At 44.8% G+C, this 23,470-nt stretch overlaps 1 pseudogene; it reads left to right on the top strand.

The window, feature by feature from the left end:
- The first annotated feature begins 308 nt into the window (after positions 1-308).
- Positions 309-9,544, top strand: LOC101659604 (annotated as a pseudogene).
- The last annotated feature ends 13,926 nt before the right edge of the window (positions 9,545-23,470 follow it).

The following is a 23,470-nucleotide window of genomic DNA, read 5'->3' on the forward strand; positions in this document are numbered from 1 at the left end:
TACGTATGTAAGTCATTTGTCCAGAGAATGTCCTGTTTCTCTTCATTTCTCCTAAATGAGGTCATCAACTGCCCTGTTTTCTAGCTGCCACACAAGTTATCGATAAAAGGCACATGGCATCTTTCACCAACTGGCTGAGTCAGCTTGAAACTTTAATAGTTCTATTTTTATTAGTGAGCCACTGAAAGTTTTTCTCTTAGATGGTGGCTGTATGTTTTTGAGAGTAATTGTGCTGCCAGGTAATGGAAAATAAACATTAAACACTGATACTATCAGCCTCTCGACTGGTCCAATTTTCCTGGTTCGTAATGCATTGTGGCTGGACTGATGAAGTCAAAGTGTTAATGGTAAATTACCTGTCAGATTGATTTGTCTGTGCTGTTCATTATCTTTGGTGGAAGTATGGTTGAGATGATTGTGTGTGTGTTTTAATTTCCTTCAGATTCACGTAGGAGTTAAAAAATACCTTTCTGCAGAAAGCAAGCTTAGTTATGGATATTGAAAACATACAAGGAGGTTCAAAAAAACTGGACAAATGGGGAGGGACCATGGTACCTGCAAAAACAAAGAGCTGGGAGCACAGCGTGTCCTTTGGACAAGAGGTCCCTGAGCTGGGACCCTCCTAGACCCAGGGCAAGATTGATGCCAAGACACTTGGACCAGTCCTACAGATGCTGAAAGGGGACAAGGACCTACCTCTGAAATTGTGAGCCAACAGTGAAAGAAAGCTCTCTCTTCCAGAGGTCATCCTGAATTTGGATGTCTAAATTCATAACCTGTGAGAGAACAAATGCTTTTTTATTAAAGCCAAAAGAAGGAAGAAAGAAAATGGAATTTCCCCATGAAATTATAAAGCCCTTTTACAGTTGCTATCCACTCATACTTTAATTAGGTGTTCAAAATACATTAGTCAAAAAGTATTGATAGTTGGCTTTTTAGTTCACACATGCACGGGTTTATTCTGAACAAAATAGCTGGAAACGGTTAGTGGAGGCTGCAGGCAAGTTCTCTCAGGAGCACACTTAAAAAAAATTAAAAGGTCATTTTATTGGGGACTCATAACAATCTATACATCAATTGTGTCAAGCATATTTGTACATATGTTGCCATTATTGTTTCCTAGACATTTACTTTCTGTTGATCCCTTGGTATTAGCTCCTCTTCCCCCACCCTGCCCAAAGCACACAATTTTAGTCTCATTTGGGTGCTTTAAAAATATTTTTTTTGTTCTGTGGAGGAAAAAAAATATTTTGAAGTCAGGGCGATTACCAGAATTTTCACAGAACTCCAGTGGACATCATTCCCAAATCATTGAAACTTTGAAATACATTTATAGGACTGCTGCCGCACATAAAACAACAGTGCAGTTTTTATATGGATCAAGAGTTTTAAGGAAGGTCAGAAAAGTCTTGGCTCTAAGATGAGCCAAGAGGTAAGATCATCAACCTCAATAAATGAAAACACTGTGTCTGAAGTCCAGGTTCTTGTAGAAGACAGTACACCTGCCATGAATGTAACAGTGACTGAAGTTGAGGTTTTGTGTGGTTTGGCAAAATATCTTGGCACCTGCATGGTTTTGGCTGGGTGCTGCCTGAATAGCCGCTCCCTCCAAGAGCGGATCTTCCCATCACTCTTCTGGTCATTGCTAATGAGTCTGATTTTGTGAAATGAATTGTAACTTGGATGACTCTTGGATTTACCAATGTGACCCAAACAGTGGTTCTAAGGAGCTCTGCTGGGCCAGTTAAATACAAGGCAGAAGAGTCATTTCGGAAAGTGATCCCCGCCCTTAATTCCAAATGGATACTCTTGGTAGATTTTTCTCAAAGGACACAAAGTGATCACAAACTTATTATGAAGAGGTTTTCTTAATAGGAAGAAAATGGAAACCTGCGTTGGTGAGAAAAAGGTCAGGAAAATTGTGTCAAGGAATTAAAATTTTTTATTTTTAATCATTGGGGGCTCATACAGCTCATTTTACATACATACATATACATACATACATACATAGTGTCAAGCACATTTGTACATTTGTTGCCATCATTCTCAAAACATTTTCTACTTGAGCCCTTGGTATCAGCTCCTCATTTTTTCTCCCTCACTCACGAACTCTTGATAATTTATAAATTACTATTATTTTTTCATGTCTTACACTGACCTCCCTTTACCCACTTTTCTCTTGTCCATTCCCCAGGGTGGGGGTTATATGTAGATCATTGTGATCGGCTCCACCTTTCTCCCCCAACTTCCCCTTTCTCTCTTGGTTTCCTTACTTTCATTCTTGGCCCTGAGGAGGGGTTTATCTCTCCTGGATTCCCTGTGTTTCCAGCTCTTATCTCTACCAGTGCCCATGCTCTGGTCTAGTCGGATTTGTAAGGTAAGATTGGGATCATGATAGTTGGACGTGGGTGGGGGCGGAAGCATGAAAGAACTAGAGGAAAGTTGTATGTTTCATCAGTGCTACACTGCACCTGACTGGTCCTTCTCTTCCTTGTGACCCTTCTTTAAGGGGTGTCGAATTGTCTACAGATGGGCTTTGGGTCTCCACTCTGCACGCCTCCTCATTCACATTGATAAGATTTTTTGTTCTGGGTCTTTGATGGCTGGTATACTTCTTCCATGTGGACTTTGTTGCGTCTCAGCTAGGTGGCTGCTTATTTGTCTTCAAGGAATTCTTTTTCTCCCCATCATACCATTGCAGCTACTCATTCTTCAAGGGTAGCGAGACCTGTGCCATGAGAATTTTGTTGGGAAGCCGTGCTTCATTCAACCTGCAACCCTGATCTTGCTTCTCCCTACTTTTGGTTCCTCAAACTCAGCATTTAAAGGGAACCTGATCTGAAACCCTTGAGGATAGCAAATTTCTATTTTGACGTGAAAAAAGCAGAGCTCAGAATTCCTCAGGGAGGCTTAGAGAGAGGCAAACACTGCCATCAGAAGTGTATAGACCTAGATGGAGGATATGTTGAGAAGCAATAGCTTCACGCTTTAGGATTTTTGTATTAATAAAGTTTTCTATGACTATTGCAGTATTGTTTTACTTATCCTCATATTAATCATCAAGCTCTTTCTGTTTTGACTTTTTCTTGTTTATGATAATTAGCCCTAGGATCCAAGGAAACACTAGTGGAAATAATTGTTACTCTTCCCCTTTACTACCCAAAGGAATTCTTTTATTTTAATTTTAATCATTTTATTGGGGCTCATACAACTCTTACCACAATCCATACATACATCAATTGTGTAAAGCACAGGCCATCGCAGGGTGTCCAAAACCAAAGCGAAATCGAACCATAGACCAGATTAAGAACCATAGGCTGGGAGACCTTCAGCATCCTTTCCCATGCTCCTAAGAGCCAAGGAAGCCCTTGAATGGTACAAACTGTTAATATGCCCTGCTGCTAACAGAAACGTTGGCAGAATTGTGTCTGCCCAGAGGGAGGTGCCTTGGAAGAAAGGCCTGGTGATCTACTTCCCCAAAATCAACCCCTGAAAACTCTATGGAGCAGTTATGCTCTGAACATAACATGGGGCAGCCATGAGTCAGGGTCGTCTAGCCAGTCATGACAGCCAACAAGTGGTACTGGTGTGAGAAGCAGGGAAGCTGGCGGCCCACGTCTACCTCTGCTGCCATGGTTTCTTCATTGCTCCTGTTCATTTTGAAAAAGTCTCTGTCTCTCTCTCCCCTCACTCCCTCTCTTAATGGCCAGAAGAGAACTTGCCTCTTGATATACTAAAAACAGTTTTCCCTTAAGGAAGCAGAAGTGATTTTCATGAATTTGCACATCGCAGAGGTAACAGCTCCATGCTGCCAGGCCTGCCAGGGGCTGTGGCAGCTACCAGCAGCGCTGCCAATCCGGCCGCCCTCCTTTTTCAGTTAGTTTTTTTTTCTTTTCCTTCCTCTCTTTTCCCTTCTGTCTCCCTCCCCTGTTCTGTCTCCCTCCCCTTTGTTCCATTAGTATTGGAAGTCAATAAGACTTGAGATTGTTCACTTCCCCATTGAGGTAGGAGCTTCTCTGAGGATGCCCGCAGGACCCTGGTGCTCTGTGAATAATAGTGATTAATTGCTGCTTTTGTCTGCAGTATGCGATGGGAGGAGGGGGTGGCGGGGAAGCAAAAGCAACAGTCTGGGTTGGAAACTGAAGGTTGTATTTTATTTTATTTTTTACCTAACAACCCCTGTTTTGAGCTATAAATCTGGGAGGATTTTATTTCAGCACCACTGTTTTGAAGACCAAAGGCCTTGTGAGAAGCTCTGAGGGGTGGAGTTGAGACCTGTGTTGGGCACCTTGCTGCACAAAAGCACTGGGTGGGGCTCCCAAGAGACCAAGCTTCCTCATCTAACTTTGATGTGCTCTCTTCCCAGGCTTGCCCCAGCAAGAACCACAGTGTTGTAGTGGTTGTGCATGGTACTACAAACTGCAAGGCTAGCAGTTCCAAACCACCAGCAGCTCTGTGAGAGAAAACTGAGGGGATCTGTTCTCCTAAAGATTGACCGGCTAGGAAAACCCACAGGGCCAGCTCTCTCCTGTGCTCTGGGATCACTCTGAGTCTGAATTGGCTCCATGGCAGTGAGTTTGTTTTTGTTTGCCTTGACCCTAGCAAGTACCGGAAACTGCGTGGCTTACTGAATTCGTGTGTGTGCGTGTGCAATTCCAGCAGTTAGAAGTGTGACTTTGGGCTATCAGTAAGGCCATGTTTCCTTCTTTGTCTCTTCCTAGGTAGGGTGCTCCGGTCGGAGTGACCACACTTGGCTGGTATCCCCAAGGTCCGTAGTCGAAACCACTAGCCACCCATGGGAGAAAGATGAGGCTTTCTATTCCTGTAGAGAGTTACAGTCTGGGGAACTCACAGGGGCAGTTCTACCCTGTTGCTATCAACCGGCACTGGCTCCACAGCAGTTGAATAGATACATGAGTTGTTAGTCCACTGCTTGTAGATGCATCATCCTGATCTCTGCCTCAGTCTCCCCACCATTGTCGTCCCTCGGTGACTTTGTTTTCCTCTGTCATCAGGACTCACTCTACTTCTGTGTTCAAATAACCCCTTCAAAGACCCTATTTCCAAACAAGACCATTTTCACTAGTTCCAAGGGTGAGAACTTCAACATGTCTTTCCCAGGAACGTACCTCTCACCCAAGACAAGCTCTGTGATTTCTCTGAAGCTTGGTTTCTTCTTCTGCAACACGCAGGGAGTGATCACGATGACTGCCGCTCCAAAATGAGGGGGTGTCCTCCTCCTCCCACTCCTCCAGGGGATCCAGCCTCAGCACTGCGCAGCTGTGGCCTCAAAGAACCGAAGGGGCTGGAAGGATCCTGGAAGAACCCACCCTCATCTGAATGATGAGGCCATTCATGGTGGCTCGAGGGGTGAGTGACCCTGAAGGCCAAGGCAGCCCAGCAGCATAAACAACGGCTCCTGATGCTCTTCCATCAGAGGCTGCCCTTCCCGTGGGTCTGCAGTCAGGTGGGGAGGGGGGTCAGACTGCGCTGGGGGGCTGGGCATTTCAGGACTACCTGCTCTGTGTGAGGCAGAGGGGGGCCCCATGTTGGGCCCCCCTCAGGGTTTCCGAGTTTCTGGGATTCTTGCAGGGCTCTGGAGGGGGAGTCGGGTGGTTCCTTGTGTTTTCTTATAGGGCACCCACACATCCCCCACCCCAAGTCTTTTCTCTTGACACAGGTGGCGGTCCTGTCAGGATGCCCACGCGGGCAGCAGCGTTCCCAGAGCTGTGGGGCCAGCTGTTGGTTTCCAGGCCGGGCCCCTCGGTGGGCGAGGGGCCGCATCACTTAAAAGGATCTCTCTCTTCAATAGGCCGCTGCCGGCACAGCTGCGAGGGGAGCTCCTGCAGCTGCTTTGGGGCCCTTTGTTTGGTCTCGGGTCTAATCTTATCCGCCGCCAGCAGCTCTCAGCCTGCATCTTGATGAGTGCTGTCCCTGCTCGCCAGCCCGGGACCTGGCAGCCGTGTGTATACAGAGCCTCTGGGACAGTTTACTGTAGTATAGTGGTCAGCAAAGGCCGTTCATAAACATGGAGACGTGGGTGGTAGCATGAGCGCCCAAAATCAGCAGCAGCTACTCTCCAGGTGGCCTCTTAAATTTGCTTGTGGCTTTTCTCTTTGTCCATAAATTGGGCTACTTAGGCTGAGCCCCTGTCCCCCCACTCCCCTCCCCTAGGTGGGGGGTGGGGGTGGCGGGCAGAGGTACCGAGCACGTTTGATGCCTCACAGTAGAACCCTGTCCCCTACTGAGGTTGCTGACAATTTGGGGCCTCTTAAAACACGTATATACACACAGCTCAACCTCACAATTCACAGGTGCAGACTCACAGCGAGACTAACATATGGATGCGCATATACATTTATACAGTCTACAGACACGTGCGCACCCATTCACACATGTATATACACATGATACCCACCCACAGACACTCACACACCTTCAGTGCACGCCACACTCGCAAACGCATTTACATGCAATGTCACAAGCACGCTAACACACCCATACGTACACACACGCACCCTCACACATTCAAAGTCTCACTGCCGCAGTGGAGCTGAGCTAAGTCCAAGGAGCCTGCTGCGTCTGGCCACAAGTGGCTTATTCCACAGCTGGGCACCCAGCCATATTTAGATGGGTTTGTCTTCAAAGTGGTCCCAACCCCTAGCAACCCCAAGCACAGCAGAATGAAACCCTGCGCGGTCACCATTGTTCCTGTGCTTGAGCCACTGTGGTAGCCACCGTGTCAAGCCATCTGCTTGAGGTCTTTCTCAATTTGGGGTACCTTCTCCTTGACCATGCACGATGTCCTTTTCCAGGGAAAGGCCTCTCAAGAGACAAAGTCTTACCCTCCTTACTTCTAAAGAGCATGCTGGCTGTACTTCTTCCCAAGCAGATGTGTTTGTTCTTCTGGCAGTCCATGACTCTTTCTTTCTTTCTTTTCTTATTTTCATTTTATTGGGGGCTTGTACAGCTCTTATCACAATCCATCCATCCATCCCATGTGTCATGCACACTTCACCAGCACCACGGCACAAGTGCACGGACTCTTCTGCTCTTCCTTATTCAGCGTCCAGCTTCCACATGCATACCTAGTGATGGAAAACTCTTGGGTCAGGCTCAACTTAGCCCTCAAAGTGGCATTCTTGCTCTTCAACCATTAAAGAGGCCCTGGGCAGCAGATTTGCCCATTTGCCCAATGCAATACGGTGTTTGCTTTCATGACTGCTGCCTCCCTGAATATTGATTGGGGATCCAAGGATTGGGGAAGGCTTTGCAAACACAAGGTGCTTATGGTCCACCAAGGAGATTGGATAGCTTGCTACCAATGTCTGTAAGGTGCCTTTGTAAGGGCAGGATCGTGAAAATAAGGTGTTTGGAGCCCTAATAGGAGGATTGGTCTGGCCTGCCATCTTGGTAGACGTAAAGTGAGCAATCCCAGAGGTAGAAAGGAGGGAATCTTATGACCACTAAGAAAGGAGATCCCAGAGGGGCAGGCAGGCATCCTTTTGTCCTGGGATTTCTGCTCTGAGAACCATTCAGTCCAGGAGACAGAGAGCTGCAGCACTGGAGATGGCAAGTGAGAGCGAGAAGCAGTGGTAGAGACACGGTAGCAACAGAACTGAGAGAGCAGCGGGAAACAGAGCAGTGGGACTCCTGGGCCATAGAGCTAGAAGGCTGAGCACCTGTGGGGTCAGACATGCCTGCGTTCAAGTTTCAGCTTTTCCACTGCCAGACGTGAAGCATCTGGAAGACTTTATCTCTCGGAGGCTCAGTTTTGTCATCTATTAAATGGAACTTGTACATTGACCTCTATCCCTTTCATTATAAATTAATATATTTACATATACACATGCCTATAGCTATATCTCTATAAATAGCTTTTATTTCATATTTCTTTCCTCTATTTCCTCATAAATTAATATGTTTATATATATATATATATACATGCCTATAGTTACACCACTATAAATAATTTTTGTCTCCTATTTTCTACTATAGGCATGTATATGTATATAAGTATATTAATTTATAATGAAAGGGATAGAGACCAAGGCACATGTTAAGTATTAGGAAAGCAGACAGACTTTGGGCCTCTACTCCAGGCCTCCCTTCACAGAAGAACACTTGTTCTGATATCCTGGCACTCTTTGATACGCACCTTCTGACATGATTGCTGAAGACAAAATGGGTACATACGCAAATGTGAAGAGAGCGGGTGGTGCCCGGCTATCAAAAGATATAGCATCTGGGGTCTTAAAGGCTTGAAGTCAAACAAGCAGCCATCTAGCAGGGAAGTAAGTAAGCCCACCAGCCTGTGTGATCATGAGGTGTCAACAGGATCAGGTATCAGAAGATCCAAAACAACCAACTGTATCGAAGTGAACAAGGGGAGTTGGAGTGGAGATCCAAAGCCCATCTGTAGACAATTGGATATTCCCCCACAGAAGGGTTATAAGGAAGGGATGATTCAACCAATGTGCATTATAGCACAGATCAAACACACATTATTCCTGTGGTTCCTGAATACTTTCCCCCAACTCCCATGACCCAGTTCTACCTTACAAATCTGGTTAGACCGGAAGACACACATTGGTACAGATAAGAGCTCTGGACACATGGAATTCAGGGAAGATAAATCCTTCAGGAGCAGTAGTTGGAGTAGTGATGTCATGAGGGTAGGTATGGTCAGGGAGGGGAAAGGGTGAGAAATGGGGAACCCGTTACAAGATTGGCTATACAGCCCTCCCCCAAAGGGACAAATAACAGAAAGGTGAGTGAAGGGAAACACTGGACAGGGTAAGATAAGAAAGAATAACAATCCTTGCCCGGTGAGGAGGAGGATAAGGATGGGCTTCCTCTCATGGGCTCGGGCATAGGCCTGACCAAGGTGCCAGCTATTCAACAGAAAAGAACAGTGGCCTTTCTTAACCAATTTGTGGCGCATTCTGTACCAAGGTGCCAGCTATTCAACAGAAAAGAACAGTGGCCTTTCTTAACCAATTTGTGGCGCACACTGTACCAAGGTGCCAGCTATTCAACAGAAAAGAACAGTGGCTTTCTAAGCCAATTTGTGGTGCGCACCGTACAGTTCCTCAACCACTGTTCGACGGTTTGTGACGAGAAACTGCCCAACCTTTCTCTTCATATTCAACAAATTGAAACAGCTCTATTTTAGATGCAAGGTTATCATCTGTTCCACGACTAGATGTCACAGTTGAAGTATCTCCCGTAAGTGCCAAAGTGTCACGAATGGACCACAATCGGAAGCCACTAGAGCAACCACAGCAGAACAGGACACGAGACTCTGGACACAGGAACGTGAAGCAGCAGCAGAAACTATCTTCACTGTAGCCCAGGATCCCAGATAGGCCAGACATCTCAGAATGGTCCAAGTGGGTGTCCGGTGATGGCAATGAGAACCAAGGTGATACCTGAGGGACTAGACCCACAGCTCCTTGAGCGACCAGCTGCTCCAGTGCCTGATGGTGAAGGCGAAAAACATGCAGAAGAAAGTTCAGATAGTGAATCATCTTTTAGCGACTAAGCTTAATTTTCATACAAATTTTATCTACACTTGTGGGTATACGTTTAGTGTGTAAAACAGAGAACCTAAAGCCCTCTTGGTCTAAAAATATCAAATGACCACATAACACCCCCCCCCACACACACACACTTCCTTTATGTGAAAAAATAAAACATTTATAACCTGGCAGGATGTCTCCTTACCCTAAATAAAAGGCCCTCGACTGAAATATAAAGCAACTTAAGTAAAGTACAATTACTAATACAGATACTAATATGGAATATTTTTAGATATAAATGAAGTCAATTTACTTTCAGTGTAGTGATCAAAAAAACATATTTTTGATCCCTCAGTCTGAAAAAAATTTGGCTAAGTGAAAAAAAAAAAAGGATGGGAGGGTGAGGGAGGGAGGGCCAAAAAGAGGAGCTGATACCCAAGAGCTCAAGTAGAAAATGTTTGGGAAATGATGATGGAAACTTATGTACAAATATGCTTGATACAATTGATATGTGGAATGTTCTAAGAGATGTAAGTCCCCAATATAATAACTTTAAAAAAAAGGAGTACATACATGCTTCCAATCGGTGATAAATGTAATGGATGCATTTATGTAAAAAAGCACTTGCAGGTAGGTTTAGGGAGGGAATGCGTGTGAGGGACCTCTTGGTTTATCTGGAACTCAATATCTGGCCCCAATCCCCAAATGAAACCAATTGTTCCAGAGTTGATTCCACCCCTCAGGACCACATGGGACAGAGGAGAGCTGCCCCGTGGGGTTTCTAAGACTACCTCTTTATGGAGTGGGCTATCCATCTCTGTCCATGGTGCGGTGAGTGCTTTAATGGCTGCATCACTAGGGCTCATCAATACATGACAGCTATGACCAATAGTTTATTCTCTCTCGGGCTTAAGGCTTTGGTCCCAGGAATAGGGAGCAGTCGCTGCTTGCAGGCCCTGAGCGAACCCAGTGCTGGTTCCCACAGCAGGGCCTGGGAAGCACCTTCCCCTACTGGAGGTGGGGTGTGGAAGGAGACCCGTGGGTGGGGAGGGTAATGGACAACTCCAGGCTCCCTGTTCCCTTCTTGACTCTCCGGTGGCTTCCTGATGCTCCATGGGGCTGGTGTGTCCACCTAAGAGGCCACCTCCCCACTGTGGTGAGGGCAGGAAGAGGAGGGAACTTAGCCAGTGCCAAGGATCGGGCAGGGAGCAGCCCTGGGTCACCCAGAGACCCACCCCCGACTCACTGCCATTGAGCTGATACTGGCACATAGCAACCCTATCAGACAGGGTAGCACTGCTCATATGAGTTTCCAAGACTCACTCTGTACTGGAGTAGAAAGCCCCATCTTTCTCCTGCGGAGCAGCTGGTGGTTTGGAACTGCAGACCTTGCGGTGAGCAGCCCAACACATAACCACTACACCACCAGGGCTCCTTGGACACCTATGAAAGCCTATGGAAAACAAACACAAACATGGAGACTAAAGCAAGCCCGTGGCCACTGAGCCAGTTCCAATTCCGGGCGAGCCCTCTGTGTGTGAGTGCACAAATGCGCTTCGTAGTTGTTTGCTTGTTAGTGAACGGGGTGAAGGTTGACTGAGCAGATGAGTTTTCCATTCAACAATCCAGACGTTTTTGTTTCACCTCATTGATCGCAGTCCCCACGATGGAACAACATCGCTTCATCCCATCTCCCCTCTGGGCTGCTATTTTCCATCCCTCCCTCTTTCCTATCCCACCAGAGCCTGGCTTTGGGACAAACACTGCCCTTTTTGAACTGTTGGGAAGTAGACCCCAGAGCTGTCTTCCAGGGCACCTCTGGGTGAATTTGAACTGCCACCCTTTGGGCTAGTAGCTGAGCCCTTAACCATCCGCAGGGACAAGCCAGTAAGACCTGTTCGGCTGCGTGTCAAGAGAAAGGCTACATGTGCCAGACAGCTGTTTAGCATCAGCACTGGCAAGGGCCCAAAGAAAGTCCCTCGTCGAACTTCAGAGGAGGGCAGCTGTGGGGATGAGGGACCACAGGAACTCCAGGACCAAGCAGAGCCAGAGAGAACAAGGACTTTGGAAACCACAGCCTGGGGCCAGTGGCTTAACGCGTCCCAGATGCCGGATGACTTCATTTCTCGTCAGTCAGCGTGAGAAGAGCAACTCTTTCCTCCTGACCTCCGGAGAGCCAAACCACGTTCTCTGGCACGTGAGGCGGATTGGGACAAGGAGCCTGCGAGGCTCTCTTGGAAGAAGCCTGTTAGGCCAGCACATGTCATTGCTTAAGACCCAAACGACCCAAAGTCCACCCAGGACCGAGCGGGAAGCTGCAGGGGTTTATCTTCCGGCTCATCCCAGCTCCCAACTATCTACAAACACCCGGCGTCAAGCAGCTCAGGGGTCACCTGGGGTGTGCTTGTCAGCTGCTCCCTGACTCCAGGCCTCACTCTCATCTGACTACTCTGGCTCTTTTCCAGGTTGATCTGGGCACTCCACAGCCCATACCCAGGATGGCACCGTGACATTGACGGTAAGGTATTGGTGGACAGACATTTTGATTCACCTTTTGCCTCTAATATGGATAAGTGAAGCTGCAAGGGATGGAGCTCTTTGGGGTGCCTTGTTGTCTGGGTCTCACATGCTTGCTGCCTCTGTCGGGGTGCAGTCGGACCACTGGCCTATCCCTCGTTTAGTGAAATGGGTTGGCACCTTCTGGCAGGTTTCCACCGAACACAGCTTCCAGCGTTTGCAGGCTTGACTGGGTATATCTAGCTTACTGGATGCCATTGGCTTGGCTGACTCATGGTGACCCATGTGGGTCAGAGTAGAACTGGGCTCTTGAGGGTTTTCAGGGGCTGACGGTTTGGGAAAGAAATCACCAGGCAGGCTTTTCTTCGGAGGCATGTCAGGGTAAACGTACATCTCAACCATTTGGTTGGCAGCCAAGCATTTAACCATTTGTGCCACCCAGGCTCCATGTATGTAGATAGATTGAGATGTATACATACACACACATGCCTACATATAGGTGTGTATTTGATGGCCATAGAAATATATATCTTTTAAGTAAAAATGGAATTACACTATTCATCTAATTCACAATAAAGTTTTTTTTAAGTGGAATTATGCTGTATGGCCCATTTTTGAACCTGACTTTTCCAGTCAATAGATTGGGAATGTTTTGTTTTTTTTTTCAATTTTTATTTTTATTTTCCCCCCTCTTTTTTTAACATTTTATTAGGGGCTCATACAACTGTTATCCCAATCCATACACACATCAATTGTGTAAAGTGCATTTGTACATCGTTTCTCAAAACATTTTTCTCTCCATTTAAACCCCCGACATTAGGTCCTCATTTTTCCCCTCCCTCCCCGCTCCCCCCTCCCGCATGAGCCCTTGATAGTTTATAAATGGGTATTTTGTCATATCTTGCCCTGTCCGACGTCTCGATTGGGAATGTTTTTGCATGCCCTCATGTATGTTCTAAAGCAGTGGTTCTCAGCCTTCCTCATGCCGTGACCCTTTCATACAGTTTCTCATGTTGTGGTGACCCCCCAACATAAAATTATTTTTTTCGCTACTTCATCACTGTCATTTTGCTACTGTTATGAATCAGGCAACCCCTGTGAAAGGATCGTTCAACCCTCAAAGGGGTCGTGACCCACAGGTTGAGAACCGCTGTTCTAAAGGCTCCCTGGTTGAAGCCCTCGGTTGCTAACTGAAAAGCCCATGGTGGGAACCCATCAGCTGCTCCCCGGGAGAAAGAAGTGGCAACGGCTTCTGCAAAGAGCACAGCCTTGGAAACTTGGCCAGGCAGCTCTTTCTCCTGTGTCTCTCAGGCTCGTTCTGAGTCAGAATAGACGCGGCAGCAATGGCTTTGCTTCACTGCTATGGGGGCTGTGGTGTGATTCTTGCCTTCTGTGGGGGCCACCTGGGTTTGAGTCATGGCACCGCATGTATAGCCACCACCCACCTGCCAGTAAATGCTTGCATGTTGCTCTGCCCCTGAACACATTTCAGCCAAGCTGTCACCCAAAGACTTGAAGAAAGACCCGGTTTTGAAAAATTGGCCAGTGAAAACCCTGTGCACAATGGTCTGATTCCACTGTGTATGGAGTCATTGGAAGTCGCCAGCCAACTGATGACGGTGATCGGCACCAGCGGACACCTTCTACAATGTCATTTTTAAAGAAGGCAGAGTATGTCCTTACGAGTAGTGGCTTCTGACGCGAGTAACCTGAAAGACAATTCATGGGAGGTGAGAACAGTTCACAACTTCCTTTCAAATATTTTACCTGAAAACAAAAAACACTAAACTCTACTAATTTTATTATACCCAGACCCTGAATGCTCTCTGTCAGGATTCAAATTCCGTGCTGTTTTGCTAGCTGTGTGGCCTTGGGAAAGTTGCTTACCTTCCCTGTGCCTCGGTTTCCTCACCCGCAAATAGTGGAGTAGTGGTTATGCATTGGTTCTGCATAAGCTCAGCAGTTCCAAACCACCAGCTGTGGGAGAAAGGTGAAGTTTGTTACTCCTGTAAAGTGTTGGAATCAACTCAGTGACATGAGTTGGGGTTTGGGGTATTTTTTTGATGAAGGGGTAGTCGTAAAAATTAAGCAAATTATTGTACATAAAATATTTATACAGTGCCTAATACATACTAGGTGCTCAAAAAAATGGGAGTCACACACACACAATTGTAACTCATGGGAACCCCATGTGCTATAAGGTAGAACTGCTCTGTGGGATTTGCTTGGCTGTAATCGTTATGTAAGTCGGCTGCCAGACCTTTCTTCCGTTGCATCACTGGGTGGGTGTCAACCTCCAACCTTTAGATTAGCAACTGATGGCAAACCATTTTTCTACCCAACGCTCTTGCTCAATAAGTATCAACCGATCATTTAAACCCACTTGGAATGTATTCATTGTCATTTCTAGGGAAAGTACGACGGGAAGGTTTTCAACTCAAAAGTTCTGGATTGCATGTCACTCGTGTGGTTCACTTTATAAAATAGTGAAGTATAACTGAAATACTTCTTAGAAAGGAGGATGAGAAGACTCAGTGTCGGGTGCTTTGGGCGGGTCATCAGTCTCTAGAGGAGATCTGCGGGGGAAAGCAGAGAGGGAGAGAGAGGTGGACCCAGTGGCTGCAGCAGTGGGCTCAGCTCCGGGCACAGTCATGAGGACGGCACAGGAACGGCAAGGTTTGTCCCATTGTCTCTAAGGTCAGAACCGACTGCACGGCTCCCAACAAGAGCAGGACTCCTTGTGGTAGTCCTCAAATACACTGGAAACAAGAAACACATTTTTATTAATACGGAAGTTGGATTTTTTATTAAACATTTTTATCAATACGGAAGTTGGGTATGAATTTTGGAGCATATTAAAGAGTAGATACATTTAAAATGATCAGGAAGTTTAGTGGCTTTCTGTATGATGTTATTTAGTGCACAAAATACATAAAAATAAAAATAGTATCTGTCTCATCAAAGTAATCTGTCCCACTCATTTGACCAATGAATGATAAAGTAATGCTTAAAAAAAAAACCCAGAAGCATTTGATTTCTAATATTTTTGTGATTTTATTGCTGGGCAAAAGTTAAGGTCAGTTACATACAAACTTTCCCCTATTTTCCCATTTTGAAATGTAGATTACATTTTTTTTCATTTGAGAAAAGATCTTCCCATGAACATTTTAGTGCATTTTGGATGCTCTATTAAAAATATATAATATATAATGATTGACATTACTGAAATGGAAAATTTACTAGGCTGATTTCAACAAAATCTCTGTATCCTTAGTATATTTGTATAAGAAAATTTATTGATTTAATAAGTACACCCAATGATGTCTTTCTTCTGCTTCTATCAGCATCCTTACAAAAGATTATTTTCATATACATAGCAACTATTTTATAACCAAACATTGAGATATATTGAACTTTCAATTATTATATAACCAAGTGTTGAACCAATATTTTATTTATTTATTTTTCCAACCATTTTATTGGGAGCTAATACAAATATGATATCATTCCATAGTTCCCTCACATCAAGCAGTATTGCACAATTGCTACCACAGTTTCAAAACATTATTTCCTTCTTGAACTCCTTGATATCAGCTTCCTTTTACCCTCTGCTCCTCATGCCTCCCCCGTCCCCCCACTGTGCCCCTCCAGAACTCTTGTTCTACTTGTTGTCTCTGTAGGTTCACCCATCCTGGGTTTCATCTACAGAAACACAGAACAACAGTTCAAGAGGGCTACCCCCAAAGAAAAAATACATCAGAGATAAACCCCAGCATGAGAGAAGAAACACACACACACACACAGAAAATGTCAAAAATCAAATCAGGACCAACACCGTGGATTAGAGGGGTGGTCAGCCGACGTGGTTTGAACCGTTCAGGTCAATGAACCGAGATGTTAAAAAAAAATTGAGCACACCCATGTTCCTCTCACTAGGCCAAAATAATATGGTATCAGTGAGTGAAATAAAATGAAAGTTATTAAAAAATATTTCTTAAAATTTCCACATTGCATTTTGAAATGTGTGTGACATTATAAATTGAATACTACCCACGTATAATTGATTTCAAATCAATACAGCTTTCCCAGGGTAAGTGAAAAAGTAGTGCTCTTAGGGCTCCGGCTTCTATCTGCCTAGGCTTATTCTGAACAAAACCTGTTGAAGGGGATGAGGGCCGGGTTGCAGACCAGTTCTCCCCGGGACACACTTGTCTCTGTCTCCTTCAAACCCAACCCCACTGCCATTGAGTCCATTTCGACTCACAGCCGTCCTACAAGACAGAGGAGCACTGTCCTTTTGCGTTTGTGAGACTACATTTTTATGGGAGCAATCAGTTTCCTCTTTTTCCTGAGGAGTGGCTGGTGGGTGGGATCTGCTGGCCTTGTTAGCAGCCCTATGTGTAACCCACTATATCACCGGGGCTCCTGTTAGTCTCATTAGGCACCTCCAAAAAAAAAAAAAGAATACTTTCTGTGCCATGGAAAAAAGCCATTTTGAGGACTAATATTCACAAAACTCCAGCAGTCATCTTCCTAAATCATGGAAACTGCAACAAGTTTATGGAAATGTTGCCCCACACAGAACAGCCATTTTCAGATGGAGCAAGTGTTCTAAGGAAGGTTGAGAAGACCTCAAATAGGAACCTGTAGGAGGCAGACAAGCAGCCTGGGCTGATGCAGAACCGGTGGTTCAAGTCCAGAACCTGGTGGCAGAAGACCATCACCAAGGATGCAAGGGCGACTGGAATTGGGGTCTCAAGTGGTTTGGAACTGACAATTTCAAGGAAACATCTTGGTCTCAGCAAGCTTTGTGTTCCACAGGTGCCAAAGGCGTTTTGTGAATATCATCTAGCCCAAAGAGCTGCACTTTCTATCAGTCTACGCAAACTTGAAGCTAATGAAGAAGATTTGATGGAGTGAGTCAACTGGAGATGAGCTGTGGGCTTACCAGTATGATCGAGGGAGCAGGGTCTGGTCAGAGCAGTGCTTTCTGAGGAGATCTCCTGAGCCAGTGAAATTCAAGGCAGAAAGGTCAGCTCAGAAGGTCATGGTGACTGTCTAGGGGTCCTATTAGTACGCTTCTCTCTATAGCTATGATGATCACAGAGACTTATTAGGAAAAGCTTTAAGAAACGTGAAGCCTGCATTGAGGAGAAAAAGGCCAGGAACATTTTGTTGCAAGATTCTGTCCCCACTCCCACCCAGACACCACCAACCCCCTGCATTACAACAATGTCTCTGTTTATTTTTGAGAATAACAAGTGTTTTCCTATGAGAATTTTGTTGGGAGAGCCTAACTCATCCACCCTAAAGCCTGGATCTTGCCCCTCCAGACTTCTGTTTGTCTTCAAAATTCAAAGATCCATACAAAGGAACAGAATTTGAGTCCCTTGAGGATGTCGCGATTGACAATTGGGCAGGAGCACAGCACCATTGTTCAGTGAAGGCAGAGGGAGTTGGAAACACTGCCTCCAGAGGTGTCTTAGGGTATGTGCTCACAAATTGACTTAGAGAGTGGTAAGTGACGATGGATCTAAAGCCCAAGGGATTGCTTGATCCTCTGAGATCAGATATTTAGGTTTCCACTGAAGACATTTTTTTTCTAATGATGTAGTGAATATCTTTGGCCACATTCCTGCTTATTTCTTGGGGTAGATTGCTCTTAGTCTCCTAGGTCTGTGTGGCAGAAACACAAGTGGGTGACTTTAATGAACCAGAAAGGATCTTCTCATTCAAGAGGGTCGAAGTCTGACAGGGCATGTTCTGTTTGGGAAGACTCTCTCTCTGTCAGCTCGGGGGAAATCCTTGTCTCAGCCCTGTAGCCAGGCATGACTCAGTCAGTTCCTGGCAGATTTCTCTTTTCCTGCTTGCTAATTTTCATATGTACATAGGAGCCCCATTGACATTGTGGGTTAAGCATTGGGCTGTTAACCCCAAGGTCAGCAGTTCAAAACCATCAGGTGCTCCATAAGAGAACTACGTGACTTTCTATTCTTTTAAGAATTATGATTTCAGACACCTATAGGGGTAGTTCTACCCTGTCCTTTAGGGTTGTAAGACTTGCTTTCCTGGCAGTGGGTAAGTCCTCAATTTTAAAGTCTTTACCCCCAAAAGACTGCATTTGCATTTTGGTCTTAGCTTTCTTTGTCAAGGGGCAGGCTGGGAGTGGGACAAAAGCTGGCACCCAATAGCCCCACCTCTGTGCTGCGGGAGCCCTTAGGAGTCAGAGGACAAGCCTTAGGGGGAAACAACTCTGCTCCATCTTTGTGTCTACCCACAAAGGGCTCTGGAACCTGGGATTTCCACAGCTCCATACCCCACTCTTTCCTTGTTGGGCCCCGCTTACACTGCCCTAGAGCTGGAGGGGGACTTTGGGGAGGGATAAAGTCTATTGCCATCAACCATCTGTCAATTTATTGGTTGGTTGTTGCTATAATGCTGGGAGCGATGACACCACAACTTCAAATGTCAGCAGGGTGATAGACCAACGGGAGGGATAAAGTCTATTGCCATCAACCATCTGTCAATTTATTGTACTGTGATTGGTTGGTTGTTGCTATAATGCTGGGAGCGATGACACCACAACTTCAAATGTCAGCAGGGTGGTAGACCAACGGGCCAGACTAAGTCAAATGAGGAAAGGCCAGTAGTCTACTTCCAACAATTAGCCACCCCACCCCACCCCCAAAAAAGAAGAAAAACCCTTATGGATGACAAGAGAGCATTGCCTAACACACATTATCAGAAAGGATCGATCTCTGGGAGAGGACATTGTGTTGGGTGAAGTAGGGGCCAGCAAGGGCCAGGGAGACCTTTGCTAAGAGATATTTTTGCTAAGATGCACAATAGCCCAAACAATGGACTTTTATATATTGCTAGGTGTGTTTCATTCTGTTGTATATAAGGTCACCACGAATTATAGTGAATTTCTTGGTAGCGCGCGTGCGCGCGTGCTCTCTCTTTCTCTCTCTCTCCCTCCCTCCCTCTCTCCTTTTCATCTAACCACCTAGTGAACCAACCAAATATCTTAGTTTTTCACTCATTCATTCACAAAATGGTTTAATGCAGATGGGTTCGAAAGGGCTCTGATCTATTCTGATGGGACCAACTAGATGGACAGAAGTTTGATCAGAGTCAAGTTCATACCTTTGTGGGTCTAGAAACTCGATTTTATTAGCTCAAGTGAAATCATAAGATACTGATTTGTAAACCTGAAGCCCGATATTATTTACATCAGGGATAGGTGCCAGAAGGGGTGGGATAACCAGTACAAACATTTGCTCATGAGCACAGGGGGGACTGTCCATTCAAGACATTTGATTGAATTTCTTCTCCCCATCTCAGTAACATTCCTCTCTAGATAATGTTAAGATCCACTAGCTGCTCAACAACCACAGGGGTGTTTACAAGTATAAATCAGATCTCGTCTCCTCTGGTTAAAATCCTGCAATAGCTTCTCAGCGTACTTAAAATAAAATGCCAACTCCTTTTAGCTGTTTTCAAAGATCTGTGTGTGTGAGCTGGCCTTGCTCCCTGTCCAACTCTGTGCCCTCTGTGTGTTCATCTGACCACTTTTTTCCAGTCACATAGTCCTCCTGGCTGACCGTTCACCGTCCCAGCTGTTCCAGCAACATGGATTGAAAAAGTATGGAGAGAGGATACAACCCAGTCGCCTACTGTTTCTGATTTTAAACCATGTGGCATTCTCTTGTTCTGCTTGTACAGTCACCTACTGATCCATGTGCAAGTTCCTCGTGAGCATAATGAAGTGTTCCGGAATCCCTACTCTTCTCGAGGTTATCCGCAGTGTATTATGGTCCACTCATTTGAAGGCCTTGGCATAGTCAATTATACACAAGCCAACAGTCTTTCTGGCTTCCTCTGCTTTTAGCCCAAATCCATCTGACATCAGCAATGATATCCATAATTCCATGTCCTCTTCTGAATTTGGTCTGAACTTCTGGCAGTTCTCTGTCCATGTACTGCTGCAACCATGGTTGGATGATCTTCAGCAACATTTTACTTACCTTCAATAGCGATGACATTGTTCTTTAGTTTGAGCATTCTGTTGAGTCACCTTTCTTTGGAATGAGCACAAATATGGGTCTCTTCCAGTCGGTTGACCAAGTAGCTGTCTTCCAAATTTCTTGACATAGATGGGTAAGTGCTACCAGTGCTCCATCAGCTTGTGGAAACATTTCAGTTGGTATTCCATCAATTCCTGGAGCCTTGTTTTTGGCTAATTCATTCAGGGATGCTCGGACTTCTTCCTTCAGTACCATGGTTCTTGTTCATATTCTACCTCCTGAAATGATGGAATGCCAAATAGTTCTTTTTGGTTAAATGACTATTTTTCCATCTTCTCTTGATGCCTTCTGCATCATTCAATATTTTGCTCATAGACTATTTCAAGTTTGCATCTCTAGGCTTGAACTTTTTTTTCTTGAGTTCTTTCAGTTTCAGATATACTGAAACTTTTGGTTTTCTGATTCAAGGTTTTGGCCCATTTCCTTATAATATTTGGCTGCTTCAGCTGCCCTTTGACATTTTCTAATCAACTCTTTGACTTCATCCTTTCTTCCATTTGCTTGCTATCTGATTAAGAGCAAGTTTCATAGTCTCTTCTGACACCACTTTGATCTTTTCTTTCCTATCTTTCAAATGACCTTTTGATTTATTCAGATATAATGTTCTTGATGTTATCCAACAGATCATTAGGTCTTCTGTCATTAGTGCTCTATGTGCAATTTGAGATGCCCTTGAAATTCAGGTGGGACAGACTCGAGGTCCTGTTTGAGCTCTTGTGCACTTCTTTTCATTCTCTTCAGCTTCACCTGGACTTACATTTAAGTAGTTGATGGTCTGAACCTCACCCGCCCCTGGTCTGGTTTCAGCTGCTGCTATTGAGGGTCTCCATTGTGTCTTCCCATAGATGTAGTCAGTTTAATTTTTTGTTTATCCCATCTGGGGAAGTCCATGTCTATAGTCACCTTTTGTGTTGTTGAAAAAGGTATTTTCTATCAACAAGTCACTGGCTTTGCAACATTCTATCATTTGATTCCTTTCTTTCTTTTTTTGTAGACAATACAGTATAATAGAAAATAGAATTAGATTGAATTATTCCCTAGATTGAACCACTTACAGGTTAGTATGTCACTTTTTAAATGTAGATTTATTTTATTTTTATTTTATTGGGGGCTCTTACAGCTCTTATTACAGTTCATACATATATCCATTTTGTCAAACACATCTTTACATATGTTGTCATCATCTTTTCCAAAACATTTTCTTTTTACTTGAGCCCCTGGCATCAACTCTTCATTCCCCCCCACCTCCATTCTCTCTCCCTCCCTCCCTCATGCCCCCTTGATAATTTATAAATTTTTCTTTTTTCATGTTTTACAGTGACCGCTGTCTCATTTCACCCACTTTTCTGTTGTCTGTCCCCCTGGAATGGGGCCATACATTGATTGTTGTGATCGGTTCGCCCTTCCCACCCCTCCTCCCTTACCCTTCTAGTATCACTGCTCCTCTTTTTGGTCCTGAGGGGGTTTATCTGTTCTGGATTCCCGGTGTTTTGAGCTCTTATCTGAACCCTGTACCAGTATATATTTTCTGGTCTAGCCAGATTAGTAAGATAGAATTGGGGTCATGGTAGTCCGGGTGGTGGTGGGGTGTAGGGAGGAAGCATTAAAGAACTAGAGGAAAGTTGTGTGTTTCATCAGTGCTATACTGTGCCCTGACTGACTCTTCTCTTTCTTGTGGCCCTTCTGACAGGGGATGTCCAATTGAGTGGTGATGGGCTTTGGGTCTCCACTCTGCCCTCCCCCTCATTCCCATTGATAGGCTTTTTGTTTTGGGTCTTTGATGCCTGAGACCTGATCCATTGGACACCTCATGATCACACAGGCTGGTGTGCTTCTTCCAAGCTTTGTTGCTTCTCAGCTAGATGGCCGCTTGTTTATCTTCAAGCTTTTAAGACCCCCGATGCTATATCTTTTGATAGCCGGGCACCATCAGCTGTCTTCACCACATTTGCTTATGCACCCATTTTGTTGTCAGTGATCATGTCAGGGAAGGTGAACATCACAGTGTCATGTTAGTAGAAAAAAATTTTCTAGCATTGAGGGAGTACTTGAGTAGAGGCCCAATGTCCATCTCCAGCTTCATTTTTATTACCAAGACCATACTTTTGATCTGTTATTCTTTTCTCTGTTTCCAACTTTTGCATTACAGTTGCCAGTAATTATCAATGCATCTGACTGCACGCTTCTAACAGAAGTCATCAATAGAATTCTTCAATTTCTTCCTCACTAGCTTTGTGATTGGTGCATAAATTTGAATAATAGTTGTATTGATTGGATTTCCTTGATGGTAGAGATATATAAGAATTGTACTTCATGATTGATTTAGCAATGTTCTTTTGTAAAAAATGAATGGCATTTATTAATCTTTTTTTCTTCATTAAAAAAAGATATCGGGGGCTCTTACAGCTCTTATAACATTCCATACATCAACTGTATCAAGCATATTTGTACATATGTTGTCATCATCATTTCCAAAACATTTTCTACTTGACCCCTTAGGATAAGCTCATTTCTTCCCTCTCCCTCCCCCATCTTCCCACCCTCATGAATCCTTGATTAATTATATATTGTTATTATTATCTCATATCTTACACTGTCCGTTGTCTCTCTTCACCCACATTTCTGTTATTCATCCGCTTTTTTTGGGGGGGTATATATATCCAACCTTGTGATAGGGTCCCCCTTTCTTTCCCTAATCCCTCCCCTACTGTCCCTTCCCCTCATGATATCACTACTCCCACTACTGTTCCTAAAGGGTTTATCTGTCCTGCATCCCATGTGTCCAGAGCTCGTATCTGTACCAATGTGTGTTCCCCGGTCTAGCCAGATTTGTAAGCTAGAACTGGGTCATGCTTGGGGGTGGTGGTGGTGAGGAAGCATTCAGGAACTGGAGGAATGGTATATGATTTGTCAATGCTGTACTACACCTTGGTTGAATCATCCCCTCCTTATAACCCTTCTGTGGAGGGATACCCAATTGTCTACAGATGTGCTTTGGGTCTCCACTCCAACCTCCCTTGTTCGCTTCAATATAGTTGTTTGTTTTGGATCTTTTGATACCTGCTACGTGATCCCTTCAACACATCATGATCACACAGGCTTGTGTTATTGCTTATCTAATTAAAAATGTCTGATACAATTGCGCCCGATCTGACCCTATCATACTGAGGCAAAACACTAAGAGCTTGCAACAGAACAGCAAGGGGAGCAGAGCAATGAAGTCCCAAAGGAATACCAAAAATACACTTTGGGGCCAGGGTGTGGCACCCCATCAGACTCTACAGGAAAACACTCCTAAAGGTCAACAAACAGACCTTTAACTATTTGCAGACTTTTTTTTTGTTC

This window comes from Echinops telfairi, unplaced genomic scaffold, assembly GCF_000313985.2.
Source record: "Echinops telfairi isolate 266 unplaced genomic scaffold, ASM31398v2 ScPeMD7_31;HRSCAF=116, whole genome shotgun sequence".
Taxonomy (NCBI): domain Eukaryota; kingdom Metazoa; phylum Chordata; class Mammalia; order Afrosoricida; family Tenrecidae; genus Echinops; species Echinops telfairi.